Genomic DNA, 22,385 nt, shown 5'->3' with positions numbered 1-22,385 from the left:
ATAGCTCTTTGGTACAGGTTCATATTCCATTTTTACATTAGCACAAAACTAGTTGGCAAAGAACCTTGAAATCAGTATCCTATTTAACACATGATAATCAGACACTTTTGCTTTAACACTTTCACAAGTAGGCACTAGGTTATTTCCAATGAAGGGTCTGAAACAGTTTCCTGGTTTTCTATTTTATTTGTAAGTGTTTCTTCCCAGAAATCCCACCACATACCTACTGGAGAAGTTATTCAAGAAGAGAAGAAAAATTATCTGTAAAACGTCTTGGTCATATTTCTAAGACTTCCTTTCTTTTCTAAAGCTCTCTTTGCTTCTCCTATTCTCTCTTCTTTCCCATGCACCCATTTCCACCCTTTATTTTCTGATACAAATACTTCTATCTTCTCAATTTCTTCTCCCTAAGCCTTGTATGTCAGCAATTTGATAGATGTCAACCAAGAAATAAAGATGGGGATTCTAAAGAAGATGACTAGGAAAATATTCAGGCGTGAATAATGAATTCTAGAAAACATTTCATTTTCTTGCTCCAGAAAGTTTATCACCTTTCTCTTATCCTAACCCCCAACTTCTTAATTTCTGTGACCCTGGAGTTTTCTGTGAAGGACTTCCTTAATCTACTATCTTCCTAACCCACTTCTGTTATGTAGGTTCTTACTTCTTTACTGGAGAGGTAGCTTTAATCTCTTTAATTAGAAAGAACTCTCTTTGGATTTCTGGGTAGGTTCCTTTAATAAATCCCTAAGATTGAGGGGCGTGGTGCACAGTAGTTTAAGACAATGCTGTAATTTTCTCATTATTTGAATTTACAATCGCTCATTGATCTTAGGGGTAAATGCTAAAAGTTCATTTATTCATTTCCTATAGTATTGAGGGTAGAAGCATCCCATTTACGAGACCCAAGATCCAGCACTGTAGCCAAATCATGGGCTCTCTACTATACTCGTATCTCTCTACAATCCCCAATTTGTGGTCCCAGGCTAACCTTATGAAGAAGGAGAATATTCATCTGTTTGTTCAAAATATTAACTGTACTATACACTTTCACTGTTATAGCTTAATTTCTTTGTCTCTACTATATGTTATCCATCCTCACATGTTCACTTTGAAAAGCAAAACATACCTGGATAAGATGTCCCACTAATCCAGTGACTCCCAAACTTCATTAACCACAAAGGGCCAATGGAAAAAGGGGCAGTGGTAGCTTTACACCATAACCACTGCAAGTCTCTTTATAACTACCTAAATATACATACAAATAAGAATAAAGACTGTGCTTATTACATAAATCAGCCTCAATATGATTCTATCTCTAGAGAAAAATTATAAATGTGTACCTTAGGCAAATGTGTATATTAAGCCTAAGGTAACAGTGATAACTGTGCTTGACCAAGTAAACAAACATATCCATGCTGAAGGTAGCACACACTTTGTAAACACTTAGTTTTCTCGACCATGTTGAGGAACTAAAACAAAAAATGGAACAAAGCGGGCTTCCCTGGTGGTGCAGTGGTTGAGAGTCCGCCTGCCGATGCAGGGGACACAGGTTCGTGCCCTGGTCCGGGAAGATCCCACATGCCGCGGAGCGGCTAGGCCCGTGAGCCATGGCCTCTGAGCCTGTGCGTCTGGAGCCTGTGCTCCGCAACGGGAGAGGCCACAACAGTGAGGCCCGCGTACCGCAAAAAAAAAAAAAAAGGAACGGAGCCAAAACAAAACCATAATTTAAAAGATGCTTTTTAAGGTTGTTACATGTGTATATATAGTCACAACATTTTACTGCCATTGTAAAAACTTCTAACTCAAGTCACTCAATTATTCATCCATCAAATATTTATTTCAGAGCCTACTATGAGCCAGGCACTGGAGAGACAGTGATGAACAAATGGTTCCTGGATTTCTGGTTAAACAGGACCAAACCACCACCTCAAAATTACACTGAAATGACAGTAAAGGGATTTTTAAAAATAAAATGTGCAACTCAAAAGGACAAGAAGTGTGAATGAAAGATACATCAATAGATAAGAGATTTTTTTTAATGTTTCAAAGCAAAAGGCAGATGGTGGTGTGGTAACTGAACAGAGTAGAACAGAGAACTTTTTATCTTCAATACTTACACAGAAATATGCTTAGAAGAAGCTGAAACACCCTGTAGGTCCCCAGAGAAGCTCTGGATTAGGAGGTACCAGTTACCACAGTAAGTGTAGGTGTGGCTGAAAACTGGGAAATTGAAAAATCTATACACAGAGCCATAGGAACCCCACTCCAGGCTTGGGGGTCTTCTCCTCCAGCAACCACATGAAAGCATGTAGCCCAAGTCGCTGGCACAACTAAACCTGATAAGCACTAAACTTTAGCATATTGGTGCAGGGCTGAACACAGCAGGACTGGATGAATATCTGCACATTCAGCATGAGAACCTAGCCCCCATCTCCACCCTGTTCCCAGACGGCCAGCAGCCAGGCATATGCTACCATGCAGGACTGAAGGACTCGTCTTTTCCAGTAACTTAAAAAGCCCTAGAGGAAAAAATTCTAGATACTAACATTTGATGGTGTCCCAAGAAAAATGCCAGCTTGGTGCCCAGTTATCCTGGATACTGAAGCCCACCCACTATCAAAGCCAACCCACACACACAGAGCTTCCAATCAGTTTTTCAGTGCTCATTAAATAGAAATGGTAAATTTCCCAAATATACAAAGAATCTATAAAAGGATTAAACAAAAGCAATGTTATAGTTAAACATTAAGGAAAAGAACTGGAATTTCTAATAACAGGGAAAGTAACATACATGAACTTAATAATGCCTTTGCCCTGGTATCTGTACATGCTCTTCATTCATTGTACTCCTGGCTACCAGAATAGAAATATTCTCTGGCCTTTCTTTTCTCACTGCAAAGTGTAATAACCAAAGCAGAGCTTTTGAATACTCATTGTAACTATGTTGAAAGATTCTTTCCTCTTAGGTATTCTCATCAAATACCATTGTGACCTGCAGTTTCTTTGAATTTCACAGAAGACTAAATAAAAGTTTTATACTTAAAATTTGTACTTCCACAGGAAATGGGACGGTAGCAACATAAGAACAGTAGAAAATTAGCTCAGGTCAGTAATACTTGCTTAACAGTCCTAATGTTTAATCTAGGCTAGTCTTTATTTGCCATTTGTCAGAAGCTCTCATTACATATTCTAAGTAAGAAAAAATTAAAATTGTATGTGAAGGTTTATATCTATGTATATATATTCATACACACACATACATATATACACACACCTCACATGTATGTACACATGTAAAACTCACGTATGGCAGAAGTGATTGAATTTATGATTCTTTCTCTTGTCTTATAGCATCTACAGAAACAACACTGGGGCAATCAGATTAATGACACAAGTAAGTGTTTTATGTTTGGGGTATGCCAGAATTTCACAATTACTGGGGCTTCACAGGCTGGAATGGGCAGTGGAGGTTGTAGAATTCCCCTGGTCTTCGTCCTTTAGTCTTATCTGCAATTCCAGTGCTTTAGATATTTGTTTCAATTCTCTGAAAAAAAGTATATGCTCCTAAAAGGCAGAGACTGATTTTATAAATCTCACTGTCCCCTATGACTACTATGCTTTGCACACAGCCAATGCATATATGGTAAATTATATTTATTTGCATTATGCTTTGTCAGATCAGAGAATTTCTTTACTCATTTTAATATTTATTTATACATTATATGCACATAATTTTGCTTAAAAAATTATCAAGAGTTTTTCAATGACAGTCAAATCCTGTATTACCCTTCACCATTCCACTTCTGTTTTTAGAGGTAGTCATTTTAAATTATTTTAAAGGTTTTTATCAAAAGTACTTATTCTTTATATATCTAAATAATATGAAGAAATTGCTTTTTGATTTATCAATATTGTATATTATGTCCTGATTTCCTATTAGGATAAGGGTTTAGCTGCCATAGCACCTCCTTACTTCTCATCCCTTCATACTACCAAAATCTTTATTTGAAAATTTTGAATTACAGAAGTGAGTGTTTCTATTAATGTATTTAGGCTAATAGTATATTTACTGATAAGCTAAAAGAATGTTTTCTTTCTTGTATAAATTTTGGGTTTCCTAGAATAAATAATTTCCTTTTTATTTTCAATTTTTAAAAATAACTATCAATATTTTTTTACCTGCTCCACCTGAGAGATTTTATACCTAGAAGTATTATACTTTGGAAGGTCAGATTTATCAACTACATTTTTATCTTGGAGTCATTCTTTTGGCCTCATGTCCCTCCCTGAAGTGATACACTTCTCTCTGTTACAAAGATGCCAGCCAGAAACATCTCTTTACTACCATCTTGGAAATCCTCCTTTCTGCCTTGAGCTCTTGGCTTCCATATTTCCTAGGTCCTTTGTCTTCCACTTCACTGCTTCCTTTTTGTTCACTTCCTTCTTTTCCAGGAACCAATTGCTTTTGAAGGAAGAACACAAGGGAGGTAAATTTTGAGTCCTGTATGTTTGAATAAGTCTTTATTTGTTCATACTAATTGTCTCAGTTTAGAATTCTCAACTGAAAATAATTTTCTCTGAGAATTTTGAAGGTGTTGTTCTACATCAGTGGTTCTCAAAGTTGAGGGTATATAAGAATCACCTGGAGCACCTGTTAAAATACAGACTCCTGAGCCCCACCCCCTGAGTCTCTTAAGTCTGTGGTCTGGGGTGGGGCCTGGAATTTGAATTTCTGGAGGAGAGAAAAAATTAAATTGAGAACTTTAAATTCCAAGCTCAAGGATTAGATGAAGATCCAGAAAGCTTCTTCAACAACAGTGAAAGAAAACGTTTATCTCCTATTGCCCCAGAAATGGAATTTCTGAAAACTAAATCAAAGTCTAAACCTATGGGTGGCAATGTTATAATGCAAATTGAATTCCCAACCTTACAGAGTCTCTTCTGTTAAAGTTAGGGCCTGACTGGGAAGGAGTAGGGGCCTGAAAATTGGGATGAGGATATATGGGGATTTTGATGAAGCTGAGGCTTAGGACCTTGTGCTGCAGTCTTCTTTACCAATAGTAATAGCCTTTCCTCCCTTGCTTAATGAGGTTAGCTCTCTCTTTGCCTGAAAAATCAGTAAGGGCCTCACCTAAGACAGCATCTTGCAAGGGACTTTTGCCCTTCCTAAGGACCCTGCTCCATCTACCTCTCTTGCTTCTAGACCTACGACCAGAATCAAGTCCCAGCAGAATCCAGTGTGAGGTATAAATTGTGACCTAGAAAGAAGTACCATTTATATCAAAAGATATGCAAGATAATTCCAATTTACATAGACAGAAACCAGGGAGTATGTATGGAAATGGATGCTGAGGGTATTGAGTCAGCTTAGAAGGAATATAATGTTAGATCAGATCAAATTTATTGATATGGGCACACTAAACCAAGATTCTGGATTCTCTGTGCTAGCTCAAATGGCTGAAAATGCCTCTAATAGTATGTTCAGTTGGTTGGCGGAAGCCTGGTCCCAAAGGTAACCTACACTACATGAAACTGAGATGCCATAACTCCTTGGTAGAGAGGGAACTATCCAAAGACTTCAGCAGATAGGAATGTTGAACTGGATTTATCATGTAAGACCTGCTCACCCACTTATAACTACATCACTTGGTAGGATCCAGAGGGCACTGCCTTCACCAAGTCTTTGAGAGATACACTGGTTGAAAGGACCAGCAGCATCCTTGAAGATCTCTATAGTAGCTACTCTCTGAAGACCAGGAATGACAATGGGCAATATTGTCATCCAAAAAATGGGTTCCTAAATTGAATGGGGATGATAGTATCTCAGAGTGGCAGGGGCTCAGTGACAGTACTTAACAAAAGATGAGGTGAGCCTGATTATCAAAATGGGCAGCAAGCAAAAGCTGAAATCAGAATAGTCTGACCTGCAGAGATCACTGGTGTTTGATCATGGTGTTTCTAAGAGAGAAATAGTTAGAAAGCTACCACGTGCTAATTGATCTGTATAAGCAGCAAAGCTATAAAATAGAAAAATGCAACTCCTCAATCAATTCCCAAACTTGAGCCAGGACACAGACCTAGAACCTCTTGTATTCAAGAAAGCCAGGCCCCTTTGAGGAAGGACCTTGCTACACAGCTATAAATTTATACTATAAATCTTCCAGTCTTCCCCAAAAAACCTGCAACAAATTACCAGGGTATACACTGAGGAAGGGGAAATAATCAGAACTTTGTGGGATTGTTGGACATGGCTCTGAAATGACTCTCATTCCTGGAGACCCAAAATGGTACTGTGTTCCACCATTCAGAGTAGGGGCTTATAGAAGTCACATGATTAATGGAGTCTGTGCTCACTTCCAGCTACCACTCACCCCAGAACTCATGCCATCATTATTTTCCCAGTTCTGAAATGTGGAGTTGGTACCGACACACTCAGCAGCTGGCAGACTCCCTCACTGGTTGCCAGACGTGTGGAGTTAGGGTTATAATTTAAGAAAGGCCAGGTGAAACTCCTAGCACTACCTCTACCTATGAAAACCGGAGACCACTTTGTTCCTGTAGAGACTGCAGAGATTAGGGTCATCATCAAGGACTTAAAGGATGAAGGTGATCATTCCTAAAACATCCACATTCGACTTGCCTATCTGGCATTAGAGAAAACAGATGGATCCTGCAGAGTGCAGATGCTGTACCAGATGTGATTTCTTTGCTAGAATAAATAAACACACTCCCTGGCATCTGGTACATAGCTATTAATTGGGCAAATTATTATTTTTTTCTTTATATGTGCTAGCAAAGAATGCCTGAGCAGTTTGGCTCCAGCTGGCACCCTCCTACGCTACCTCAGGGTTCTATCAGCTCTCCATAATCTAATCTAGTCTAGTCTCTTATAATCTAGTCCACAGGGACCTTGACTGCCTCTCCATTCTGTAGAATGTCATGTTTTCCATTATGTGCTGACTGAGAAGTAAGTAGTAACTACTCTATACTTGGTAAAACACAGGTGTGCCAAAGGTGGGGAAAGATTACTACAAAAATTTGGCCTACCATCTTTGTAAACTTTCTAGGGATCTTGTAGTAGGTCAAGATATCTCTTTCTACCACTAAAAAATAGGCCCAGTACTTAGTAGGCTTTTTGGATTCTGATGGCATCATATACTTATTTGGGTATGTTATTCTAAACCACTTATTAAGTAGCTTGCAAAGCTGCCAGGTTTGAGTGGGACATTTAATAAGAGAAGGCTCAGCAAGAGGTCCAGAGTGCCATGACAGCTGCTTTGCCACTTGGGCTACATGACCCAACAGCTTCACTGGTGTTTTAAGTGTCTGTGTCAGATAGAGGCTGCTACATAGTATGGCATTTGGCAGTCCTTTTGTAGGTGAACAGAGACCTTTAGGATTCTGAACAAAGCTACAGAGCATGAGCATTTCACATGAATGGGGTTATCTGACCTTCCAAAGCCATAAAATTGGGTATGCACAGAGCTCTTCAACCTTAAACAGAAGAGGTGTATATGAAATCATGCCTGGCAAGTCCTATGAGCACAGTTAGGTTAATATAAGCAAGTGGCTCATATTCCCATAGCTCTTATTCTTTGCTACACTGATCCTCTCTTCAAACGTCACCTGTGGCCTCACTAAGACGAGTTCCTTATGACCAACCAGTTAACTAAAGAAGAAAAATTCAGGTGTGATTTAGAAATGGTTCTATACAACATATTGGTGCCACCCAAGAGTGAAGAGTTGTAACACAACAGCCCCACTCAGGAGCCCTTAAGGTCACGGCAGAGGGAAAACTTCCCAGAGGGCAAAACTTTGAATGGTATACAGTCATTACTCGGTATCCCAGGGGATTGGTTCCAGTACCCCCACGGATATCAAAATCCAAGGATGCTCAAGTCCTTTACATAAAATGGCATAGTATTTGCATATAACCCACATATATTTTCCTGTGTACTTTAAATCATCTCTAGATTACTTTTAACACCTAATACAATGTAAATGCTATGTAAATAGTTGTAAATACAATGTAAAAGCTATGTAAATAGTTGGTGTGAAGCAAACTCAAGTTTTGCTTTTTGAAACATTCTGAATGTTTTTTCAAGTGTTCTCAACTGGCCATTGGTTGAATCTGCAGATGCAGAACCAGCAAATACAGAGGGCCTACTGTACCTAGTTGTTCATTTTGAAAGAGACATGTCAGAAGTACTGATCTACACTCATTCATGGACAGTAGCTAATGGTTTGGCTGGCCATATACACGCTCACTAAATAGCAACTTCACGGATAAGGAGGTAAATAATCTGGTAGAGAAGATGATGCATTCTACAGAGGTCAACCAACCTTTTTCTCTACTCTTGTTCTTCTCAAAAGGGATTATGAACAAAGTGGCCATGGAAGTACAGATGGAAGTTGTATACGGCTCAGCAACATGGGATTTCCACTCACCAAAATGAATCTGGCTACAGCCACTTAGTACTTAATCTGACAACACTGAGGCCAAAACTTGACTTAGTGAATATGGCATCATTGTCTGGGGCACCCGCCAGCCATCTGGTGGAAGGTTGATTACATGGACTACTTCCATCATGGAACACTTTGTTCTCATTGGAATACACTCATATCCTGGATAATTTTATCAAATTAAACTGTCAATCATAAGATCAGTATGTTTAATATCTCTACTTCCTTTCTTTCACAGAATATCCCATACGTATACAGAGAAAAATAATCAGAAAGCTAAAAATCTCTACCTTTTCAGTTACACATTTGGAATAAAACAGTGGAAATTCAAAAAGAGAACATTTAGAATTTTGTTTTTAAGTACTCAGAAGCATATCAAGATATTTAGTCTGTACTCAAAGCAGGAATTTGTATTCTTAAAGAGGATAACTTCTTTTCTCTTGAGTTTTTCTAGAAAGTAGAGTGTGAAAGAATGTCTTAAGCTTTTTTAATATATATAAATTAGCTTTTTTAAAATTTCATAGCAACTCTGAGATTATTACTATTAAAATCCCCATTTTAAGTAAGAGGAATTAAATACCAACAAACTAGATAATTCAGAAGAAATGGACAAATTCCTAGAAACATACAACTTACCAAGACTAAATCATAAAGTAACAGAAAATCTGAACAGGCCAATAATGAGCAGGGAGATTGAATCAGTAATTTAAAATCTCCCAACAAATAAAAGCCAGGACCAGATGGCTTCACTGTTGAATTCTACCAAACATTTAAAGAATTAATATCAACCCTTCTCAAACTCTTCCAAAATACTGAAGAGGAAAGAATACTTCCAAACTCATTTTATAAGGCCAGCATTACCCTGATACCAAAGCCAGACAAGAATACTACAAGAAAATAAAATTTATAAACCAATATCCCTTATAAACATAGATGCAAAAATCCTCAACAAAATACTAGCAAACAGAATTCAAGAGCACATTAAAAATATCATACACTATGATCAAGTGGGATTGATTCCTAGGATGCAGAAATGATTCAACATATGCAAACATTAACAGAATGAAGGATAAAAATCGTATGATCATTTCAATAGATGCAGAAAAAGCATTTGACAAAATTCAAAATATTTTCATGATAAAAACTCAAAATAAATTAGGTATATAAGGAATGTACCTCAACATAATAAAGGGCATATATGACAAACCCACAGCTAATATCACACTCAAAAGTGAAAATCCTTCCTTCTAAGATCAGGAACAAGACAAGGATGCCCACTCTTACTACTTTATTCAACATAGTACTAGAAAGTCCTAGTCACATCAAATAGACAAGAAAAAAAATAAAAGGCATCCAAATTGGAAAGAAAGAAGTAAAATAATTCCTTTTTGCAGATGATATGATCTTAGGGAATATCCTATTAGAACTAATAAATAAACTCAGTAAAGTTTCAGGATACAAAATCAACACACAAAATCAGTTGTGTTTCCATACACTAACAACAAACTACCTGCAAGAGAAATTAAGAAAGCAATCTCATTTACAATAGCAACAAGTTTAACCAAGGAGGTGAAAGATTTGTACAATAAACACCATAAGATTTTGATGAAAGAAACTGTAAGAAGACACAGATAAATGGAAAGATTTCCTGAGTTCATGGATGGAAGAATGCTATTAAAATATCCATAATACCCAAAGCTATCCACAGATTCAATGCAATCCCTATAAATGCATACATAAAACCATACCACACAGTGGTTGTGAGAATTAAATAAGATAGGTTGCAAGAGGATTATAAAATACAAAGGGCCATCAAAATACAACATATTATAACCATGATCTTTCTACAGCACTTCAACTATTTTATGCAATTCATATCTTTATTGTATACCTTTGTGGGAGTATAAACTTGTTCAGCTTTTTGGAGGGTAAACAGGAAGTATTTTTCAATATCAAAAATAAACAATTTAAACACTGTCTGGAATTCCACATTATAGAAATAAAAGCAGAAACATGAAGATAAGGATATTTATTGCAGGATTATTTAAGAGTGAAAAACTAGACCCTTTCTAAATGATCATCAATAAAATAGTAGTTAAATGAATTATATACACACAATCTATCACAAACAATAAGTTAATCCATAATAGTGACACCAGAGAATGTTCACAAACACTGAGTGAAAAAATCAACTTGCAGAATGACATACAACATATTCCCAGTTGTGTGTGTATGTAGATGCGTGTACATGTGTGTATGTATATGTAAATGTATATGTTTAAGCAGACCAATAGACAAAAGAACATTCATCAAACTAACAAAAAGGATTTCCTCTCTAGTGTGAAAATCAGAGTACAAAATTTATTTTCCTTCTTTACTTCTGGCTTTTTAAAAGTTTTTTTCACATTAAACTAATACTGACCTTTATTATTCTGTGGAACCTTCCTCACTGTTTCCTATATAAAACAGAACGCAGGATGCAGTCTATCTTCTTTATAACCTATCAGCCCTAACACAAAGCTGTGTACTCTAGTGATGCTAAAAATGCAATAACCATTTAGAGCACCCTTTAACCATGGAGAAGAGAAGCAAGCCATCTAGTTTGTGGATATTCTTGACAAACTGGGCCCAGTGAAGGCCCTGGGTTCAGACTTCTCAGGGCTCCCAGCAGACACCTCCTACCTCCCCAGGTCCTAGCTCACTGTACACACTCTAAAGGGTGACCTTGAGTCCACTGAGCCCAGGCTGCTGGGAAGGTCGAGAAATTAAAACAACAGCTGCTGTTCTAGAACTCTTCTGTCCCTTAAGGAGTGAAGTATACACATATTTGGCCTCTAGTAAAGACCAGCAGAGGACTAATAAGATAACCGAAGTGTTCTAGCAAATTCATAACTGGCACAGTAAAATAAAAACAGGTAAGAATTTGAAATACTGGCCTTACTCAGACTGTCTGCTTTTGTCTTGAGCAAAGTAAAAATCTAAAGAAAAGGAAAATGCCTAAGAGAAGAAGCACTCGTATCCTGGGTTACTGAGCATGTCTCTCCCACTCTGGGCCACAGGCAATGCTGGAGGAGGAAAGGCATCACACCACTGTCCTTCTCTGATACTCACCACACTCTCAGACAAAAATTTCACTTGGTTTCAAAGGATTCCTCCCTTCACCCGTATCTTTCCTCTCATTCAGGAAAGAAATAAAATTAACACTAAGAGAGGAAAGAGACCATGCATCACACATAAATCCATCTTCTTTACCTATAGTAAGCCCTTAATACTTGTCTAGAGATTCTGACTAGAAAAGGGGAACGGTAGACAAAGAACATACCAGGATGGACTCAAATATACTCAGTCTACTCTTGAGTTCTCTACGGGGAGCCAGAAATAAAGAACCAGGCATTTCACCTCAGAAGTAGCCCAAATTTCAACTTGATTTCATTTTTACAAAAGCAATTATCTTTATTGGGCATTCTGTTTTAAAATTTTGAAAAACAGTCTACAGATAAATTTATATCACTATAGCAATGTCTACTTTTTTGGGTTGAATTATTATTTTTTGTTTTATCTGTAGATAGAGTAAAAGGAAGCTTTGAACAAACTAACCAGAGGAAAATATTTAACAATCAAGTAGAGTGGATGGGGTAGGGGAAGGCTTATTTGAAGTCATTTTTATAAAGAGAAAATCATCATTGCATCAAAATTTCACTTATTTTCAAGGTGTATCTAACTTAAAACCTATATGCAATAAAGCTAAAGGGAAAAAAATGCTATGCGCACATTTTAAGTATGAACCATAGCAATGTTCTATTTATAACACGGTTCCATTCCTAATATATTTCTAATTCCAACCAGAATACTCACCACAAAAAAAGAAGAATTTTTCTCAGTAATGTTCAAAGGAACATTTAGTTTTCCATGGACATTTTAAAAATTAGATTATTAAGCATGAGGATTTATTTGCATTCATGTTACTTTTCCCCACAATCACCAAGGAGAAATTAAACTAAATATCAGCAAGGTCTTTGTTTCAGAGGAAAATAGTCTAACCGACTTCTGATAACAATTAAAACTGAAACTCAAGTGGCAAGAAAGATCAGCATTTAATAGAAAAGTAAATTATAATTAAAAACTAGGAAAACGTACTTTTAAAGTGGCTAATAGAAGATTAACCTTCTGGAACCTTTCTAGGAATACAAAACCAACAGAAATGATGATTCCCATGGGTGATGGGTTTTGCTCATCTCCTTTTGTCTCCTATTTCTAATTCTTAGTCCTTGGCTCACATTCATTAGGTCTTTGTTCTGCTGAGAAATCTTTACCTGCCTTGAAACTATTATTGGGGAAAATGCAGGCCAATTTAATTTCATCAGCCTTTTTGAATAATTCAGACACATTATTTAACCTGCCATTGATGTTTCTCACAGTGGTGTTTGATTATAAATTCAAGGAAATACCAAGTCTTATTAGGTAATGAACCTGGAATCTTTTATCACAGCTCTGCCTAGAACTATAACTGCTGTGTTAAAACTTGAATATCTCCTTTTTTTGCCTATAAACTACTTGCATAGAGCAAAGGGTGAAAACAAGTTTTGTTCTGTTTTGTTCTTTATACCTAAGGGAGTATATGGGTACTCAAATTTAAATCCACATGCTAATTAAAAGCAATATAGGGTTTCCCTGGTGGCACAGTGGTTAAGAGTCCGCCTGCCGATGCAGGGGACAAGGGTTCGTGCCCCGGTCCGAGAAGATCCCACATACCGCGGAGTGGCTGGGCCCGTGAGCCATGGCTGCTGAGCCTGCGCGTCCGGAGCCTGTGCTCCGCAACGGGAGAGGCCACAACAGTGAGAGGCCCGTGTACTGCAAAAAAAAAAAAAAAAAAAAAAAAAAAAAAAAAAAAAGCAATATAATTTAGTCTGATTTTGAGAAACACACATAAAAAAGAAAAAAAGCAGATTTAAGCTTGGTTCTTTTCTTCTCATGCCATATGCAATCTCCTCCCTACCCACTCCTTCAATTACTGCCTGAATGCAGACACCTGACAAACATGTTCCAATGGCCCAAATCTTCTAAGTTCCAGGCTCACATACCCAGCTGTTCACTTCACATCTGCACTTGGATATCTCAAAGGCACCTCAAACCTTAAATGTCCAAATTAAACTTAGGAGGGTGGTCTCTCCCCCCTCTAAGGGACCCCACACCAGAGTTCCCATGTTCACTGACTGGGCTGCCACCCATCTGGTTATACAAGCCAGAAACCTAAGAGTCACCTTGACAGCTTCTTCCCTCAGCTATAATTCATTCCTTCTCCCAAGAACTGGAGCCATTGGACATACATAGACAAAAAAAAAAAAAAAAATTAACAACCTCTGGTCATCAAAAAAATCATCACGCAGAGTGAAAAGGCAAGCCACAAACAGGGAGAAGATAATTATAAAGAACTCATATCTGGAATTCATAGAGAACTTCTAGAATCAGTAAAGAAAAACCAGACACACCAGGTTTCTTTTTTCTTTTTCTTTTTTTTTTTTTTTTTTGCGGTACGCGGGCCTTTCACTGTTGTGGCCTCTCCCGTTGCGGAGCACAGGCTCAGGACGCGCAGGCTCAGCGTCCATGGCTCACGGGCCCAGCCGCTCCGCGGCATGTGGGATCTTCCCAGACCGGGGCACGAACCCATGTCCCCTGCATCGGCAGGCGGACTCTCAACCACTGCGCCACCAGGAAAGCCCTTCTTTTTTTAAATGAGCAAAATACTTCGTAGGCTTTTCATAAAACGGGATATACAAATGTACAGTTAAGCATATGAAAAAGTGACCAATATTATTCATTAGGGAAAGCAAGTTAAAATTACAATAAAATAATAATACGCACCCACTTAAATAGCTATCATTAAGGAGAAAATGACAGTCTAAGTGTTGCTGAGGATCTGGAGCAGCTAGAACCCTCACAGAGTGCTGGTGGGGTGTAGCTTGGTACAACCACTTCTCTTAGATTGTACTACTAACACTGAACATACACGTAACTCTGAGTACAAAGTTGCACCAAAACATACGTAGAAGGATGTTGCCTGAGCCAGAGACCAGCAACGACCCAAATGTCCATTAACAGTAGAATGTTAAGTTTGGTATATTCATACAACAAAATATAGACACCAATAATAGTTTTTAAAAATTACTACTACATACGACAACACAAAATACTATGTTTAACAGTTGAGGTAACCAGACATACTGTTTGGTTCCACTTTGTAGGAAGTTCCAAAGCAGGAAAAACTAACCCATGATAATAAAGCTCAGATAAGTGGATACCTTTGCTGAGGAAGAGAGGAGGTTTAGGGGGAGCTTCTGGGAACTGGTAATGTTCTCTCTATTGATCTGCTAGTGGTTACAACTTAAATATGTATTGAGGTAGACACTTAACATTTGTGTACTTTATTCTATGAGCACATTACACATCAATAAGAAAGTTTACAAATGGAGTACCTACATAAGTGAAAAAAGAAGAAGAAAAAACAGGTAAAAGACATTGACAGTTCACAAGAAAGGACACAAACGGCCTTCAAACACGTGAAAAGATGCTCAACTTCACTCTCACTAAAAGAAAGGTAAATAATACACTCTCAGAGATACTATTACTCACATAGGAGACTCGCGAAAAATTTTAAATACCCGATATTGGTAAATCTGTTAGCCAACTCCACATATTGTTGATGGGAGTGCAAAATGATACAACCTATTGGAAGGGGAATTTAGCAAACAAAACCATATGTGCGTTTACCCTTTGCCCCAGCAAGCTCAATTCCAAGAATTTACCCTAAAGAAGTATCTCCACAAATACAAAACAACATATGCACAGAACTACTCACTGCAATAGTGATTGTAAAAGCAAAATACTGAAAACAACCTAACTGCTTATCTAGGAGATTGGGTGAATAAATTTTACTCATCCACATAACAGAATACTATGAAGTTGTCAAAAAGATTGGAGATTTCCATAAACTAACAGTGATTTCCAAGCACATTGTAAACCAAATAAAGCAAAGTACAAAAGAGTATATATAATGTGCTATTTTTGTGAAGTAAAGAAGGGCAAACAAATATATGCATATATTCGTTTATTTTTGAAAAAAGGATAAACCAAAAATAGGGCATGGGGGAGTATTTAAATAGAAAAGACAGAGATATTAGTGAGGCTTCTCTGAGTATATTTTTAATAGTTTTGACATTTGAACCACTTAAATATTTCACATATTCAAAAATTAAAGGGATAAAAATGTAAGCCCTCAAGATTTAATCAGTAAAAAAAAAAAAAGAAACCTAAACCTATTGTCAAATTGATAATCACACTGAAGAAAGAATTTATCTCTGAACATAGCACTCTGATTGTATGCCCTTAGAACACCCTATATATTCTAAAGACCAAAAAAAAAAAAAAAAAGGCAAAAAAACTCTCAACTTTACTTAGCTTATTTGCTATTAGTAGTGATACTGCTATTTGGTAAAACCATTTTGTATGTATCATGGGATAAAGCATATATACATTTATCCCCTCCCCACCCGGCTCTATCCACTGAAAAAGTCTAGAAGCCACAATACTGCAGATACAGGGAACACCTAGGCTATCTTTGTTTCTAAACACATTCACCATTAAAAGAAACCAAAGCTCCTTAGAAAAAGGGCTGACTCCAGGCCTGTGGTAGGAAACGTATGGGTAGAGGCTGAAGTACCTTACCATACCAGAAAGCAAAGAAGTGTTCAAAGACTTGACAAGCTCCCTTTTCTCTCTAGAAGTTTTTAGGATCTTTTCTTTATACTTAGTGTTTTTAAATTTCACAAGAATCAGTTTGAATTTAAAATTGCCTTCATCCATTTTGCTGGGCCCTCAAAACTTGTCAATCTGAAGATTTGGATTATTTCCCAGAGCACAAGAGGAGGTTCTATTATTTATTTGATATTTTCACCTCTTCATTGACTCCGTTGTATCTTCTGGAATTCCAAGTATTTAGATATTAGACCAATTTGACTGAGCCTGTCTCTGCCTTTAAGTTTTCTGCCTCTCTTTCTGCACTGTGTTCTAGGAAATTTCTAATATTCACCTTCTAAATTTTCCACTGATTATTTTAATTTCAGCAAACAATGCCTAATTTTCAAGAGTTCTTCCTTATTCTTTGATGTTGCTATTTTAATGCATCCTGTTGTTTTCCAGATGTCATCTTCTTGAAACTCCCCTAAAGTTTTCACTTACACTCTCTTCTATTCCTTAATTAGTCTGTTTCTTCCAGGGACATTTGTTCTGTTTGTTTTATCACTCTTTTGTTTCTTGTCATCTATCTGGTGGATATTTCCGGTAGTTTTTCTCCCTATGGCCAGTGTGGGTTTCCTCTGCTTTTCTGGGAGTCTCTCCTATGTATTGTATAAGGCAGCAGTCAGGGAGCTCCGTGTGGGGAAACGTTGGACTTAACAAAAGGCTTTATTTCAGGGTGAGCAGGGGGTGGGCCTTCAAACAGAAAGAAGATAAGGGCTTTACTGGCACATGTGCACTCCCCTCATCAGCTCCAATTCTCCCCCAGGCAGTTCCTTTGATTCCTTGAGAAAAGAAGTCTCTGGTTTTCAACTCAGGGGTAAAATGCTGGGCTGCTCTGTCCTACAGGGTAGGTTTGCAGGTAAAGGAAGAACAGTGCACACGTGGGGTGCAGCTTAGCTATTCATTCTCCCTCTTCCATTTACTGCAATTAGACAGCTTTGTGAATCTTTATTCTTAAAATACCTACTATAAGCAATGGAAGTCTGCAGAAAATAAGAAGTGGTGAACTTTCCAAAAATCCCCAGTCATAAAAGTATTCTCAATGTTCACGCTAAGAAATTACTGAACCCATCTGTTTTTATTCTTTCTCTTCTTTAAAAAAAAACCTCTGTAATATCTGAGATGGAGAGAAAATCACTCTGCAATAAAAAGCATTTCATTTTTCATTTTATAGACATGGACACATTCTTGGGTCTCCCCTATGAGTTTGTTTTACCTTTAAAATATGTTGTATTCTTTGACTTCTCTCTGAGCAGTACCTATGGTTTTTTAACATAAGGGTGAGCTGTGAAGGATGGCAACATATAAACATCTGCGTGAGTCTACCAGATACTCAAATTGTATTAAAACAAAGCCTTAGGTGAAGATTCATATTACCTGAAATGCAGGATATAAAAGAAAATTCAACAAAAAAGAAGACAACACTGGTATTATTTATGCTAATTCAAAGCAACTGAAAAAAATAAAAATAAAACATTTTATGTACCATGATATTCAATGGTACTCAAAAAATAATCCAGGGCTTCCCTGGTGGCGCAGTGGTTGAGAGTCCGCCTGCCGATGCAGGGGACACGGGTTCGTGCCCCGATCCCGGAAGATCCCACATGCCGCGGAGCGGCTGGGCCCGCGAGCCATGGCCGCGGAGCCTGTGTGTCCGGAGCCTGTGCTCCGCAACGGGAGAGGCCACAGCAGTGAGAGGCCCGCGTACAGCAAAAAAAAAAAAAAATAATAATCCATAGATTTGTTCAACCTCCAACTTCATATGTGAAACATACTATTTATACACATATAAATATATATATTTACCAACCAAAGGAGACAATGTCTGACATTATGGAGTGTCAGTGTCAGCTGAGTGTTGCATGGAAGTATTTTTTGCCTGAGTCATGTTCCTGTTCCTTTAGGTCTCTTTCCTGACAGTGGAGAACACAGCAGAAACCATTCTTGTGAAGACTTTTCTCTACAGGTTCTTATAAGAATGAGTTAAAAGTAAACACCTCCACCACTCTGATGTGCCTACTGATCAACAGCAGCCATCTGAATCTGTGACAGCTTTTGAGTTGCCAATTTTTATCTCAGTAAACTTCTTCGAGTCTATTATTTCTCTTACCTGCGGGCCATTGCTTAGCGCACAGCAATGGTGCCCCAGACCCATCCCTAATCCTATTACCCCTATTAATAATAACCAATTAATGTTGGCTTTGAGTGTCTACTTTTATATATCAAATACTTACCTAGTGCTTACATATTAGCCAGACACTATTCTGGTACTTTATAAATATTAATATCTGTAACAAATTTAGGAGATGGGCATCAAAACTATCCTCTTGTATAGATGAGGAGACTGAGCTACAAAGTAGGTAACTTGCCCAAGGTCACACAGTGAATAAATTAGCACCTAGGTAACCTGGCTCTAGTCCCTGAATCACTATGACATTAGGGAGGGGAAAAAGTCTTATGCCAGAATAAGAGAGAAAATTCAAGACGTGCAGTTATAGCTACCGTTTCTTAAACACCAACCTTGTAACAGACGTTCACATATATTATTGCTATTCCTGACAAGTCACCCCAAAGATAGGAGTTATTTTCCCCATTTTGAATTCAAGTAAACCAAGGCTCAGAACGTGACGTGTCTCTAAACACACAGCTGGTGGGAAAGCTGGAATTGGAACCCAGGGCAGCCTGGATCCAAAGTCCCTACTCCTTCCAAAATGGTTTGCTGCCTCCCTCATCACCCAAAAAAGAGAAAGGCTCTTTTATTCCATTTAATACAGCAATCTGCGATGTCAAAAATGCTGTCCCGGGGCTTCCCTGGTGGCTCAGTGGTTGAGAGTCCGCCTGCCGATGCAGGGGACACAGGTTCGTGCCCCGGTCCGGGAGGATCCCACATGCCGCGGAGTGGCTGGGCCCGTGAGCCATGGCCGCTGAGCCTGCGCCTCCGGAGCCTGTGCTCCGCAACGGGAAAGGCCACAGCAGTGAGAGGCCCGCGTACCGCAAAAAAAAAAAAAAAAAAAAAAAAAATGCTATCGCTAGATCTGGCCCACATCTTTGGTCTGACACCTTGAGGATTTTATTTTTACACCAGCCTTCTCCAAAGACTTCAATTTTTCTTCAGAACATCATTCCCCAAGGGCCAGAAGCAGCAGCATGAGAGCAAATATTACGGTTTATGCAGAGTTGATGAAATAACCAAAATAAAAAAGGTTGGGCAGTGACTAAAACAAGGACATTTCAAGGAGTAAAATTATATTTCCACAATTTAGAGAGGCAAAGTATGCCTAACATGATAAGGAAAATTCTACTATCCCTCATCCTCAGACATTATTTTCATAATGTGACTAAAAATTAAACTGTCTAGATGATTTCTTGAAATCCAAACACTTGGTTAGAGTGTGAATGAAGAATGCTTTAGATTTAAAAAAATTTTATATGCATGCTTTAGAACCCTGAAGTCAGTCTGAAACTGTGTTACCTTTACACCCCTTCAAAATGCAGCTGGCAAGGTTGCCATTCAGCATTTATATGATACTTCTAGGAATGACATTAATTTAACTTCATGTGAGGAAGGTAGACATGTAATTCCCCTTTTACATTTGTGGAGATTTATGAAGCAGATACTTATCCCCAATAAATGTGGGACAGCACAAAGGAGAGTTTGATCCTACATTAGTGATTTAGATGGATATGAGAAAGAAGATAATGACTCAAAAATGGGATTAGACTTGAGGCCATGCTCCTAAATGAAGTATCAATAACTAAAGAAATTTTTCACAGTGAACAAAGGGAACAAACAATCTTCAAGAGCTTCTGGCCCCTATCTCTGCATTTTTTTTTTTTTTTTTTTTTTTTTTGCGGTACGCGGGCCTCTCACTGCTGTGGCCTCTCCCGTTGCGGAGCACAGGCTCCGGACACGCAGGCTCAGCGGCCATGGCTCACGGGCCCAGCCGCTCCACGACATGTGGGATCTTCCCGGACCGGGGCACAAACCCGTGTCCCCTGCATCAGCAGGCGGACTCAACCACTGCGCCACCAGGGAAGCCCTCTCTACATTATTTTTTAATGCATTCTGCTTCATGGTAACCTGGACTATACCACTTATCAGGTACCAAAAAAGAACACAAAAGAGGAGATACAACCCTTGCCTTCAAAAGTCTTGAAACATTGTAAAGCTCAATGGAAATGCCAATTATTTTTAAGTTCAATAAGGTAACAATCCTTTATCTTCAGATGTACAAGTTCTTATTAATACAAGCAATATTACACCGTTCTTAAATATCAATGAAAAATCATGGAGATTAATAGGTAAATCATAAATGGAAGATGCAAAAGATCAACCAGTGTTTGAAACAATGTTCAGTCTCATTAGAATAAAAAGAAAAAGAAAAACACAAGATTATTTTTTGCTTGGTCAATTTTCAAAGGTTTATAAAAGATGAAAATAATTCTGGCAAACTAATACTCTATCAACGGAAATACAACCTTATAATAATTCAACAAGCTTTATCAACAGCCTTAAAAAACATTCCTAGGGATTTCCTTTCCTGGCAAAGAAAGACAAGCTTGTGGCAGACCAATGCGCCAACCAAAAACAACCAAAATAGCCTAAATAATTTTTTTAAACCTCTTTGAAGGCACCTAAGAGCTACCAAAGCAGGGAGAACTTGAGAGGCCAAGATCTCAGAAAGAAGGAAGAATGTAAAAGTGAGGTAGCTCAGCATTCAAAGTTACTTCTCCCCTGGAGGCATGGGCCAATTCTAAAATACCAGCTCAGAGGTTTTCTCAAAGCAGTTGAGAAGTTGAGAGCCTGAAAACTGGCAGCTGAAAGGCTTAAAAACAGCTGAGAAGCTTAAAGTTGAGTAAGAGAGGCAGCTGGGAGCCTGAGAAGCTGAGCAGAGCAGAGTCTGTATCAGTCTCAAAGGGCTCGAAGCTGTGTTCAGGGCCATGGAAGGTGGGAAAAATGACTTCTGAAGAACCCCCTGGAACAGGCACGACAGGAAATTGGAGAGCCCTCGTAACACCAAACATCAGCTTCTAATTAGCTCAAGTTTAAGTTTCTTTATCGTAATGAAGTCTCCAAACCAAGTTTACTTTTAAGACACAAATAAGACACCAAAAGCGCTAGCTATAAAGGAAAGACTGAAAAGCTGACCAAAAGGCATCATCATAAGAAAAGGCAAGCCAAACAATAGAAGACACTTGCAAAAGAGCAAAAGAATTGAACAAAAACCTCACAAAGGAAGATAACCAAATAGCCACACACACCAAAAAAAAAAAAAAATTTTTTTTTAATAAAAATAAAGGTGCTCTCCCTCATTACTCACCAGGAAAATGCAAATAAAAACCACAGTAAGACAAATCCAACAGAATGGCTAAAATTAAAAAGGGAAAATCAGCAAGTGTTGGTCAGGATGTGGAACAAATGACACTTTCATACACTACTGCTGGGAGTGGAAATTGTAACTGGCTATGGAAAACAGTTTGCCATTTACGGTAAATTTGTAGTTATGCCAGCTCTATAACCCAGGAATCCCACTCTTGAGTATACACTGAATAGAAATGCTCACACTTGTGCACCAAAAACCAAGTACAAGTATTTTGCTAGCACTATTAAAAATAGCCAAAACTAGCCACTATTTTGCACTATTAAAAATAGCCAAAAATAGAACAGTAAAAATATCTGTAATAGTAGAATTGATAAATAAATGTGATATATTCATAAAATGAAATACTACACAGACATGAAATGGAACAAACCACTGTAACACACCACATGGATGAATCTCATAAATACAATACTGAGCAAAAGACACAGACATAAAAATGTATATACAATATTATTCCATTTATATAAAATTCAAAAACAGGCAAAATTAATTTATGGTGTTAGTAATTACTGATCAACTTTGGGGAAGAGTAGGAGTAAAGACTGGGAAGGGGCTTCTGGAGGTTCTGGGGGGTTCCTGGGATGCTGGTAACATTCTTGATCTGTGTGGTAGTTATAACACACATATTCACTTTTTCAAATTTAACTGAGCTTCGCCCTTAGGATTTGTACAACTTCCTGTTGTATGTAATGCTTCAAAAAAAACTTTACTGAAAATATATAGTCATCCTTCGGTATCTGT

General features: G+C 38.0%; 1 protein-coding gene across 1 annotated transcript in view; it reads right to left on the bottom strand.

The window, feature by feature from the left end:
• The window catches only part of GPR63 (G protein-coupled receptor 63), a 48,333-nt gene that overhangs the window by 5,791 nt on the left and 20,157 nt on the right, over positions 1–22,385 (bottom strand). The window lies entirely within an intron of this gene.

This window comes from Mesoplodon mirus, assembly GCF_964341445.2.
Source record: "Mesoplodon mirus genome assembly, chromosome: 10".
In the NCBI taxonomy this organism is placed as follows: domain Eukaryota; kingdom Metazoa; phylum Chordata; class Mammalia; order Artiodactyla; family Ziphiidae; genus Mesoplodon; species Mesoplodon mirus.
The sequence above is the reverse complement of the archived record's forward strand: the minus strand, read 5'-3'. Positions and strand labels throughout refer to the sequence as shown.